Source organism: Protopterus annectens, chromosome 10.part0, assembly GCF_019279795.1.
Source record: "Protopterus annectens isolate FY-2018-M chromosome 10.part0, PAN1.0, whole genome shotgun sequence".
NCBI classification, from domain to species: Eukaryota; Metazoa; Chordata; order Ceratodontiformes; family Protopteridae; genus Protopterus; species Protopterus annectens.
In genome coordinates, this window is record NC_056744.1 from 270,376,654 (window position 1) to 270,390,114 (window position 13,461).

Consider the following 13,461-nt stretch of genomic DNA (forward strand, 5'->3'; position numbering starts at 1 on the left):
CCCTAGGAACTATTGCCCCATTAGCCTGACAAGTCTGATATGCAAAGCTATGGAACACATCATCATGGACCTAATAAAGAAGGATATAGGTAATCTCCAAACTCTGGATCCTGCACATTTTGGCTTTGTGAAGGGTAGATCATGCCTGCTTAACCTGGTCAACTTCTTTGAGTCAGTCACCAGAGCTGTGGATAAAGGCAAGGTGGTTCATACAGCCTACCTTGATCTGGCAAAGGCCTTTGATACCATTCCCCACTCAGGAATCATAGAAAAACTCACTAAGCGAGGCATCAGCCCCTATATCACTAGGTGGGTTGCAAACTGGCTCACAGATAGAACCCAAAATGTGAAAGTAACTGACTCCAAGTCTGACTGCTGATGAGTCACGAGTGGAGTCCCACAGGGATCGGTCCTGGGTCATCTCCTGTTTAGTATCTACTTCCCAGAAGTCCAGGAAAACTTGAAGACATTCTGGCTGACAAAGTTCGTAGACTATTGCAAGTTGAGAGCCATTATTAATTCCCCAATGATGTTGACATCCTACAGAAAGGCCTCACTGAGACCAACGACTGGTGTCAGAACCATGGCCTTAAGCTCAGTGCCAAAAAATGTGTCTTCATCCTCTTTGGAAAAAAAACAGTTCCCATGAATTACCACATCAATGGTAGTCCACTGAACATAGAAGCCATTATAAGAGATCTGGGAACACAGGTTGACAGCAACCTCTCTTTTGGCCACCACATTGCCACTGTGGTCAGAAAGTCCTTCTATGTGACACATCTCATTACTAAGGGTTTTGCATCCAGGAAGAAAGAGGTCATTGTCTCCCTCTACTCATCCCTCATTAGACCAGTCATCAAGTACAATGCCCCATTTGGCATGTACCTCACTAGATACCTGCAGCAACTAGATAGGCCACAAAAGTACCTCACAAAGAGGATCCTAGGCCTTAAAAACTTGTCCTATATGGACAGACTCAAAAAACTCCAACTATTCTCTGTCTCATATCGCCTACTTAGAGGCAATCTCTGCTTGACTAACAAAGCCATTTCTGACCAAGCTCTGTTTGAAATGCTACATCTAAAGAAATCCCAATCCCTCTGCACCACACTCTCCAGAGACCTCAACCTCATTACCACAATCAACAGAATGTGCTGAAGGGACATGTTCATAACCCAGAGAATGCACATGCTATGGAATAGACTTCCCATACATGTCAAACAGGGCATCTCACTGGCCCTCTTCAAGAGAAATCTTGATGAGCAGATGGAAAATATAAAATTCACCCCAGGGATCACTCCAGTGGCTCTACTCGACAGAGGCACTGGGAAGTAAGGTCGGGTGGCATGATGTCAGGGCAATCCTATGGTCTATGTTTGTAAAGGCTCCAGGGCCATTAGCCTAGTACACACCTATGAACCTATGTATAAGGTCAACAGATTGCTGTAGTAAATGCCCTACCTTGAACCAGCATCTCATACAGATGAAGGCAATTTATATTGTCTTCTACTTACTACACCATTTGAATCAATGGAGCAGAATAAACCTCTGTTCTCTAATTCATGTGGTACAGGAAATGTGATACTATGCAATACACAGGGGCACATTTGAATTCAGATGTGACATATTATAAGGCTGCATGAGTGCTAATAAAGGTACAAATGAATAACTGGGTCTATATTACATTATCAAAGTTTCAAAACTTCAAATCTGATATGGTCGACACCATATAATTGAAGTCTTGAAACATCGACAATGTAATAAAACACAACAATCTACAAAAACAAACCATTTAAACACTCTAAGCAGGGGGGCAAGCCCCTCTGAACCCCCCCATGTGGGGGGCTGTGCCATCCATACCCCCCACTACTTAAATATGCCAACTCCGAGATCGCACTACAGTGCAGAAAAGGGAAATCTTCCCTTTCCATGCTGTATGGAGATCACCATTAAAAGAGTCAAAGTTTCAAGACTTCGATCATATGGTGTCGACCATATCAGATTAGAAGTTTTGAAACTTTGATCTTCTGATATAGACTCGAATAACTAACATCCTGCTTTCACAGTAATAACAAAAATATCAAAACCTGCATCTCTGGGTTTTAAGAAACACTTTTCATTGCTGAACATAAATAATGTTTTGCTTTCCTTAATGTTTTGAAGTACTGAATTCCTATCTGTCTCGATCTATTCATATGAAATAATGTTATATCCGTCAAGGATTGTACCACTGCTAATATAGGTACATAGGTTCATAGATAAATAGTAGATTAGCTTTCCTTGGGACCTTTTTATGTTTGACAGTGTTATTTTTGGTTCTTGAATTAGGCTGTCTCATTTGGTGTTAGAGTGGCCATACCTATTACATGCTCCTTAATTATATATTATCCCTAGTTAGTTAAAATAAATGGGATCATATTGTAAATAAGTCAAGGGGAGCCATGCATGGGATAAAGTATTTAAAAGATGTCTCTGTAAAGGGGGCAGTCCCAGGGAAAAATTTTTGTTTCCTATCCATAGATCCAAGTTTTGCTTATATATGAACAAGGATGACCTTTGTTTTACATGGTTGGGGAGGCTACTCCAGAGAAGTGGTATCCTGTGCAGGATCTAGCTGTCCCCTCAACCTGTTTTGGTGATGTTGCAGAACAGGTTTAGATCCCTAGGCCAAGTATTTATGATGGCATTTGACTTGCTGATGTGCAGTAAATCCATCAGTAATGGGTCAGAGAATGTCCTTATGCCAGACACTAGTCACCTCTTAGCAGTCTGTAAGATACAGAGTATAGTGACAGGGCTTTGAGGTGGACTTTGTAGAACATATTGTTTAGGCCTTGTATGGTTTTATTAAGGTATCTTTGTGGGCATTGCAATTTTCATTTGTGTCTGGACAGATACATACTAAAGGGGGCACTATACTTAATGATTGGCCTAAGGTAATCTGAGTGAAGGGGGCAATGACATCCCCAAATCTAGACACAATCCCTTTATTTATATGTTGTGCAATATAGAAAGACTTTCTTCCAACAACGGACACATGTTAGTCAAAATGAGGTCACTGTCCACATAAGGTCCCAACACCTGAGCAACTGCTTCAACTCTCAGGGATGTATTGTCAATGTGATGGTACTCTCAGGTACATTGCTTCCCAAAGTATATGATAATGTATTTGTTGGCATTTAGTTTCAGTCCATGACTTTGGCACCAGTTATTTATTTGGGAAAAACCTTCCTGGTGGATGGGGATTCAATGGCTGCTCCTAGCTTGCATTCATCTGCAAACTTAGTTAGCCAGAGCACTTTTGTATTGTCTTTCACTTCACAGTAGTAGATGCCAAGTATGATAGGCCTTAGCACAGAATCCTGTGTTACTCCACTGGTGACTGGTCTCCTTGTGAATCCTATCTATGAAACAGTTGGCAATCCAGTGAGTGACATAGGTTTATTTAGCTTTTCTACTATAGGGGATTGCGTCAAAAGCTTTGGTCAGGTCAGGTAAAGGTATGTGGGAGGTTCCAGCTTACCTTTATCCATTGCTTTGGTGACCTTTTCATAAATGTCTACTAGGTTGACTAAGTATGACCTGCCCTTGATGAATCCAAAATGAGAAGGGTCCAGTGTTTGGAGGTTCCATATATCCTTATTGATTAGTTCCATAATAGGTTTTTCCATGGCTTTCCATGTGGCACTGGTCAGAATCATGGGTCTGTGGATGCAGATTAATGATTGCAGCTGTTGTCTATTTGCTAGGTATGAAACATATATGGAGGCTGAGGTTGAACACTGTTGTTGGGAGGGTAAAGCATGCTTCATGTTATTTAAGATGCATTTATGGATATTGTTAGGACCTAACGATGCAGTACTTTTAGCTTTTGATAGCACTTTTAGGACTTGGTCTAGTGTGATAGCTGCATGTAAACCAGTTTCAGGTATATTTTAAGAGGACAGATGAAGGGGAGAGAAGTGTAAGGTTACTGAAAGATGTACATGATTTTATTGTTATACAGTGATAGTTATTTCTTCCTGTCTGGATGAGAACATGCATGCAATTCTTTACAAATATTTTATACCAAATATTTTTTTATTAGGTAAACATTTTGAGAATTATAATTATCAATTTTCTTTTGTGCTGGTTTGGATTGCTGGCAGCAGTACATATTTACATGAGAACATATAGCAAGGATGGTAAATTAAAGCAGAGGTGCTTTATCCTCCTGTGCAGCATGGCAAATTCATACTGAAAGTCTTCCTTGGATATAGGGCAAGATGAGTGATAATTAACCTTTGTTTGGTGTCAGTTATCACCATTAAAATAGCTTTAAATCAATCCTTTTCCTATAAAACATCACAGATAGTACTAAACAATGCACAGTGATGAAGACAAATTAAGAAAACACATGCAATGACATAGTAGCTGTCATACTAGAATTACTGGAATTATTCAGTTTTTAAATCCTCAGATGTTACCTGGAAGCATCATTAACCTGCCATGTGCAGTATTTCACTTGCGTTTATTGATATCCTCTGTCTTATCTTGTTTAATTGGCATTTGTTTTTATCTACCATGTGAACAGTGCTGTGTTTTTTTCCTGGTCCCTTGTGGTTATATTACTGTGACATTTTGTACATTACCTAACATGTTATTCTGCTTCATGACTTCAAATCAATTCAATAATATTATGTGCTAGTCAGGACTGCTAAATTTTATCAACTGCTGTATCTTTATGTTTGTCTAGGTGCCATTCACCATTTTAAAACGTTAGTATGCTTTCTTGATTCGGATTTAACTGAGTCAAGGTAATCAGAGTAGTGGCTTGGAAACTTCTTCTGCAATTTTTCCTAAATAGTAATTGCCTTTCTAGGGCACACATCTAAAAAAGATCACTTTAAAAATTCATATTAAAATAGACTGAATAATACTTTATAATATAACATATAGAGTTGTATTACTTTACTTCCTTATTGCAGTTTAGTAAATTTATTTTCTTTGTGAAATTTTACTATGTATTGATCAGATAACTGCATTAAATGATCCATGAAGCCAGCCTTGTAAGATCTGTAAAAGTGAAAATAAATGCTAAGACCACACGAACAACTGTTTAATATTAGCTGTACAAAGGATAGATGGGAAAGAGTTAACTGAAACTACAGTGGGTACTTGAATACATTTCTGTAGGTTAATATGTATTGCAGTATTACACTGAAGAAATGTTATAATCATAGCCAGCCTTAGGCATAGGCCAACTAGGCGGCCACCTAGGGCGCCGCTGTAGCAGGGGTTCTTTTCCAGTATTTATCTGGTGTAGGTAGACCAGGATGGGGGTATCAGGCAGTGTCGTGGGGGGTGCTGTGGAGCCCTTTTGCCTAGGGCACTAGTTGACCTCAGGCTGCTCCTGGTTATAATAAATAAATGTATGGCTCTACAGCTCATGAGATGTCATTTTTTAAATTAGTGTGTGTCCCTGGAAATGTTTGACATGAGCAGAGTATAAGAATACAATAAAAAATAACAACTACAAAGATAGCATAATTTAGTAATAGACAGTTATATAAAAATCATTTACATTGCCTGTGTAAGTGTGTGTGTGTGTGTGTGTGTGTGTGTGTGTGTGTGTGTGTGTGTGTGTGTGTGTGTGTGTGTGTGTGTCTGTGTGTGTGTGTGCATATGTGTGTGAACTAAACATAAACACAAAGGAGCTTTCAATGTCAAGAAACTAAGAATCAAAATGCAATGCAGCAGTGCCAGAAGCCACACGATCCAACTCTTAAGAATTCTGCAAGGCAGTGAAATAAATAATGAACTTCACTAGCTAGGTTCATAGGTTTAGGTTCATAGGTTTATACTAGGCTATCTGCCCTAAGGCATTTATAAGCCTAGCCCAAATTTTTGTGGCTTACGCCACCCCTTATATGAAAAAATACTGTGCCCATTAGTTTGTTGTGCCTCTGTCCAGCAGTGACACAGAGATGATTCCCGAGGTAAACCTACGATCTCCCATCCACAGGTCTAGATTTCTTTTGAACAGAGTCAGCGAGGTGCTCTGCCTCACATGGACCGGGATTTTATTCCACAGCATAGGGAGTCTCTGAGTGATAAATCTATCCCTCCAGCACGTCCTATTTATATCCGTGCTAAGGTTTAAGTCGCTTGCTCTAGTGGTTTTGGTGGATTTGGATTTTTTGAGGTGGAGCATGTCCATTAATTCCGGGTTGGACATGGCCTTGTATGTCAGGCACATGTCACCTCTGAGCAGACGGTATGCGACTGAATAGAGCTGGAGTTTCTTCAATCTGGCAGCATATGACAGATTTTGGAGTCCTTTATCCTTTTGGTGAGGAACTTTTGGGGTCTCTCCAATTGCTGCAGATGTCGGGTGAGATACATCCCGAATGGGGCATTGTACTCGATCATTGGTCTCATAAGTGAAGAGTACAGGGAACAATGACCTCACTAGATCTGGATGTGAATCCCTTCATGATCAGGTGAGCAATGTAGAAGGTCTTTCTAACCACTTTAGCAACGTGAGTGTCAAAAGAAAGGCCACTGTCAACCTGGGTCCCCAGGTCCCTGATAACCTCTTCTGTGCTTAGTGGATTGCCACCTATATGGTAGCTTGGGGTTACCTTGTTTTTCCCGAAGGGTATGACTATACATTTTTGGCGTTTAACTTCAGGCCATGGCTCTGGCACCAGCTATCTGTTTCCGTGAGTCCCTTCTGAAGGATATCCGTGTCCGATGCACTTTCCACTATGGCGCCCAGTTTGCAGTCATCTGCAAACTTTGTCAGCAAAGTCCCCCCATGTTGGGCTGTACTTCTGAGAAGTAGATGCCAAACAATAGGGGCCAAGGACCGAGCCCTGTGGGACACCACTTGTGACCGGCTTGGAGTCTGACACAGCACCAGCAACTCTAACCCTGTGGGTTCTGTCCTTAAGCCAGTTTGCAACCCATCTTGTGACATATGGGTTTACATTTAAGCTGGTAAGTTTTTCTACAATACCCGAGTGGGGTATTGTGTCGAAAGCCTTTGCAAGGTCAAGGTAGGCTGTATGGACTGCCTTTCCCTCATCAATGGCCTTGGTGACTGTTTGAAGAAGTCGACCAAGTTCAAAAGGCATGATCTTCCCTTGACAAAGCCAAACTGGGTCGGGTCCAATGTCTGCAAGTCCCCTATATCTTTGTTTATGAGCTCCATTATGATCCTCTCCATAGCTTTGCAGACTAGACTTGTTAAGCTTATGGGGCGGTAATTACCAGGGTCCGTAGAGGTGCCGCCTTTGTGGAGTGGGACCACAGTTGCCGTACGCCACTCCTTGGGCACGTATCCTGTGGTAAGGCTGAGATTAAACAGCTGCCTTATTTGCGGGTTTAATTCCTCATTTAGCTCGTGTAGCACACAGCCAGGACACCATCCGGTCCCATTGATGCTGTGTTTTTAGCTTTAGAGAGAGCAGCTTTCACCTGCGCATTTGAGATGTCCGGGAGGCTACACTCGGCTTGGATAGTTATCTCTCCTTTAGGGGGGGAGAGGGGGGTGAAGTTTGCACTGAACCTGTCTGCCAGTATGTTGGCAATGTCTGTGGGTTCAGTGATTTTTGTATCATTTTGGACTAATTCTGAGCATATCTAGGAGTTTCCACCCAGGTTCCTAACATAGCTGAAAAAGGCCTTATGATTGTCCTTTGAATCCATGGCAATTTTTCTCTCAAAATTGACCTTAGTTGATTTTATGAGTGCTCGTATTTTTTTACTAATAATGATCAGGGGTGACTTCCCTTTTATGGATTTTGTTCTATCATGTAATAGCTTTCTCCTCTTATTGTAAAGTTTGTTAATGGCTGGGGTCCACCAGACTGGACGTTTGCCCTTTGTGGAAAGAGTCTTGGTTTTATTTGGGATTGCCTGATCCATGCAGTCCTGGAGGTGTTCATAGAAGGCATTTGTAAGGGCTTCCGCAGCTTGGGTTGTGGTTTCCACTGGCTCAGGGGCCTTGAAGGATACCACACCAGTCTTGAGTAGTGTGAAGTTTGCTTTAGAGAAGTTCTTCACTATGGCCTTTTTTGTTTGGGGTGGTGGCAGGATGTGGATTTCCAGTGAGATTAGTTTATGATCAGATCTCACCAATGAGGGATATACTTCCGGTGTGGAGCATTTTGTCCCCATGTTTGTGACAATGAGATCTAGTATATTTTCTCCTCTCGTGGGAACAGTGACTAGCTGTTCCATGGCATTTGAATTTATGAACTCCAGGAACCGTTGGGCTAGAAAGTTAGGGCTTGAGTAATGTTCCCAGTCTATATTCTCTAGCTAGAGTTAAGCTCATTTGTCTAAGACATCATGACTTCATCAGAGCTGTTTCTACAAGACAACTCAAACTTTAAATAACCCATTTGATAATCACATGACTATACCATTACCTAGGTTTAAAGTGTACTTGTCCATTAAGGCAAAAATAAATACAAATTCAGTTATTTAAAATACAAATAAAATACTTCAAGTTAATTATACAGGTAACATTCTAATAAAAAGAAATGTTTTTATTTTTCTTAACATCCCATCATTCCAAGGAACTTAATTAAAAACAGGTAGGTATTTATAGAAAACACACATTGCACAGCAGATCTTAATTTTAAAACATTATTAAGATATATGGTGTAATTTTAACCTAGGAAACTGACCTGTATTAAGCTGCATCTGCCAATCAGTTCTTTATACCTTAAGTTCAGTTCCCATAGGCTTCCCCTGGGATGGGTGGGTGAGAATGTACTTAAGAACAACAAACAAAAACTTGGAGTACTGTCTACACTTCAGAATGTGTCTGAAAAGTACGTTATCATTATTTTTATTTTTTATATCATAATTGTGTCCATAAATATGCTTGCATATGGTCTTCTCCATTTTACCCACATAAACATAGTGACAGTAATCACATAAACATAAATAGACCACTCGTGTGTTACAAATGTATTTTCCATTAAATATTAGTTAATACTGTAATATGTTAATCTTCAGTTTTGGCCCTGTATAGGTGAAATTACACTGTCTGTACCATTTGCTTTTGGTGTCTCTTATTCTCATGTTTCCTTTATATCTAAATGCCTTTTGTATGTAGAATCTGGCCCTTCACCCAGTGTCTCTTGGGCTACACCAAAGCAACTAAAAATTTTACAGTTCTCGTTTATGATACTGTTTATAGTATTATATCAGCTGCATACTTTAGCACCATTGTTCTGATAAATTCATCACTATTAACAGGTGCTTTTTTTTGTAGTTAACAGAACTGTTAATAACTGGCAGCCCTTCCCCAGATTTGAGTTATACTTGCTCCCCCTGCTTTGCAAGATTTTCTCCCTTAGTGTTGACAGAAGTTGGTAGGGGTAGCCTCTCGTAAAAACAGATATATCAAAATTTCCAGCTCATATTTTTAATGTGGTGTCACTCTTTAAAAATGTATATATCAGCATTTCCAGGTAATATTTTTAATGTGGTGTCACCTGACATTATGCTAGCAAGCCTCACCATCTGGCATTTAACCAAACCCTTCTTTTGCCAAAAATGGTGGTAACTTTCAAAATGTAGATAGAAGTTAGATAAGGTTTTGCTTTGATGTTCTTGCTGATGTTTATATCTAGGTACTTTATTTTTACATGGAACATATTGCAAGTGAATTTCTGAAAAGTAGTGGTCCCTTCTATGTACTCCAGGAAGTCCTCTCCCAGCCATTCCAATGAATAAAAAATGTCATTCAACAATCTTAGATATTCCTAAAAATATTTGGAAAAAGGAGAATTGAAAAGATACTGGGCTGGAGTTATGAAGGCTTGCACGTAGTGTAAGAACAGTGTAAGATGGCAGACAGGCAATATGTCTGCCGAGCGATTCAGCAATAGCAAGCAGGGGCGTGCATGAGAGCTTCTAAAGCTACTCTTGCACGGACAGTGTTATGGCATGCAAATGACCTCATTTGCTGCTGAAAGCTATGCAAATGAGGTAAATTTGCAATCCAGGAACCACTAACCTGTCCGTGTAAGCGTATTGTTATCTGCAGAAATGTACTCCGTTGGTAACGGAGTACCGTTCTGCAAATAGCTAAATGGAGCTATGACAGCTCCAATTAAAGGATGCATCTAGTTGAGTAAGCATGCCAATGGCCAAATATAAGGCCATTGGCATTTACAAATGTTGTAAATCCGTAAAATCCAATGTTATTTTTTTCACCGATCGCCGATGTTTAAGCTTAACGCAGTGTCACGCAAACATGCTGCGCTTTAAATAAAATGAAAAAAAGGGAAAAATAGCCACAAATGTGCATTTACGCTAAAAAGCTTGTTCTGTCATGCAGGTGAATGGCAGGCTGCAAACAACATGGCTACTGAGTAGTTGCTGCTAAGGGGGATGCTTAGTGAGATGTAACCAGGCATTAGTAGGCAATCCTATGCAAATGAGGATAAGGATAGTGAATCACAATTTTCCCCGGCATGTGAGCCATGTCCCTAGAGTGTAAGTGTATGAGTAGGGTAGTAGTCGAGTAGAAGATAGGTGACATCATGAGGGGGTATGTCTGATGGACTGTAAGGTGATTGGAGCACAGTGGCTTGTGTTTGCCCTGAGTTGCTCAGGATTGCAAGAGGCGTGTTTACAGTGGTAGTAGCTGAAAACAAGAAACCAAAGGTGTACTCCATGGATATATCTGAAAATTTTGCAAACGGGCACACAGCGTGTGCGCACGTGTGGGTGCCTGTGCGCTTGTGTGCGTGTGTCTGCTCTTGTTTGCGCGCCGCTGCCCCTTGTGGAAACAGAAAGGGAAAAAGGAAGGAAAAGAAGTAGTAGGAAGTTAACCAAGGAGAACTAGCAGAGCTGCCAGGTGAAATATATCACGATCAGCCAATTACACAGGCAGTCGACTAGCCCAGCCCAGCCCAGCAATTTAAACTCAGCAAACAGCAGTCTAACCTGTTTTTTCACAAGAACTCTGCAACACTGCAGTACAGAAAGAGAGAAAACTCAAAAAATCTTAAGGCTGACAAATGTTAGGGGCTGCCATTGCTATTATAAACCAACATGTGCAAGGTGCTGAGGGTGGTGATGTTGTGAATGCTGTTGAACAACCCACAATGAGGAGACGGAGAAGAGTGTACAGACCCAGGTTAACCTACCAGGGGCTACATGAGCTGGAGATAGTGGAGCCCTATAGAATGGACAGAGACCTCCTGCAGCAAATTGTTGAGCTGTGCCGGCCACGCCTCACACACAGAACCAACAGAAGGGAAGTCATCCCAGTGGATACCAAGGTATGTGTTGGCCTACGAATACTAGCTACAGGTACCTTCCAGAGACCAACTGGTAATATGATAGGGGTTTCACTGGCATCAGCATCCAGGGTACTGCTCCAGTTCCTGGATGCCATGTCAGCACATGTCGGTGAGCATGTATATTTCCCCAAATCCAGTGAGGCATTGGCCAGCAATATGCGTCTTTTCCACCAAATAGCGGAATACCCTGAGGTGGTGGGTACAATAGATTGCACGCACATACACATCAAAGCACCACCCGGTGAGCGGGGTAGTGTCTACATCAACCACAAGGGCTTCCCCTCCATCAACTGCCAGGCCGTGTGTGATGCCCAGGGCATAATAATGAATGTGTGTGCTGGCTGCCCTGAAAGCTATCACTATTCCCACTTCTGGCATCTGACGCAGCTGTACCAGAGATTTGCCAATGGGAACATCCCTGACGGTCACCTAGTGGGGGATGCTCGATACGCACTGGAGCCATAGCTGATGACACCCATCAGAAATGCACACACACCCGAACAAGAACTCCATAATGATGCACACACACAAACAAGAAACATTATTGAGCGTGTGTTTGGGATGTTCAAGTCACGGTTCTTGTGCTTGGACACATCTGGTGGAGCCTTGCAGTACACACCAACAACATGTACCCAAATTGTCATGCAATGTGCCATGCTACACAATATGATCCTGCGAAAACAGCTGCATCAGGAACAGCATGAGGCAGGGCCAAACAGCCCCCCACTATTGCCAAGGCCTGCACAGCCACAGAGTGACTCGGAGGAGGAACAACCTGAGCCTGCCCCAGTAGGCAGAAGGAGGTGTACTCAGTATGCCCTGGCCTTGGCAAAGAGGCAATGCATAGCACATACACTGATTCAGTAGGAACCCTGGAAATTACACTTCTCTCTGACTCGCACATACAATAAAAGGGATGCCTAACTTGACACTACCTGTTTTCAAACATGTATAGGGAGTGTACTATGTGCATCCAACATAGGCAGCCCTGCAGCACCACCTGAGGCATCATTGCTCTATATTAAGCAATATAAAGCAGTGTTAAGCACATTTTACCACTATTTAGCATATTTAAGCACAATTGCATGGAGTTGCACACTGTGCAAACTAGCACAATGTCGGGCAACGTTGGGCAACGTTGGGCAAAGTCAGGCAATGTTGGCTAAACACGCTCACACCTGCTTTACTGTTCCTTAACCAGTCAGGTCTGCCCAGCAGGAAAATAAAAAGAAGTGACAAGGCTCGAACTCAGGATACTGTGCACTATAGTCACAGTACTGAACCACTAAGCCATGACAACATTTAACTGGCACAGACACAGCAGGACAATTGTAGACTAACACAAACACAAACAAATGCTGTATCATGCCCTCTGAACTTCCCCCCAGGCCTATGCAGACAGATAACAGCAGGCCAGGCAGTGTGATGTGGGTTGGGTAGGCTATGAAGTCACAAACTAATACACGTGAAATTGGAAGCTAAGCTCTGTAGTACAGTAGTATGCCTCAAGCCAGTACGATAGGCAACAGTGCAGACTGATATGGAGTACCTGACATAGCAGTTCATGCCTAGCAAATATGTATAAATGTCAGGTGAACCCCTCATCCAATGTACACCCACAGTAACAATCAGGTGTGTCCCCTGGGTAGAAATGTACAAATAATAGCTGCCCCCCCTGTATGTATAAATGATGATAAGTCTATGCAAAGCAGCTCCTGGAAGCCCTGCAGGCACAGTGCACTTCCTGTCAATGTACAACACAAAGGTGAGCCCTGAAGTAAAAAACAACTTGATTTTTCACACACATATAGTATATATGTCCATACTGGGCATGCTCACAACAAATTTAGCAAATCTCAGTCAGCAACATATTGAAAGGTCATACTGGGCATGCTCACACACTTAGGCCATGTCTGATTACAGGAGTGGGCCACACATATCTGGCAGTTGCAGTTCTTACCCCAGAAACTTGGCAATATTCACCAATCCTGCCTTGCGCACACAGTTATATGAAAACAGACCCATATAATATATTGGACTCCTGTCATAATCAGACTATGTACTACAAGTACTGAACTTGTTCAGAGAAAGTGAAAATTCAAAGAAGACCAATAAATCTCCAATCAGTATCATCAATAAACAATGAGCA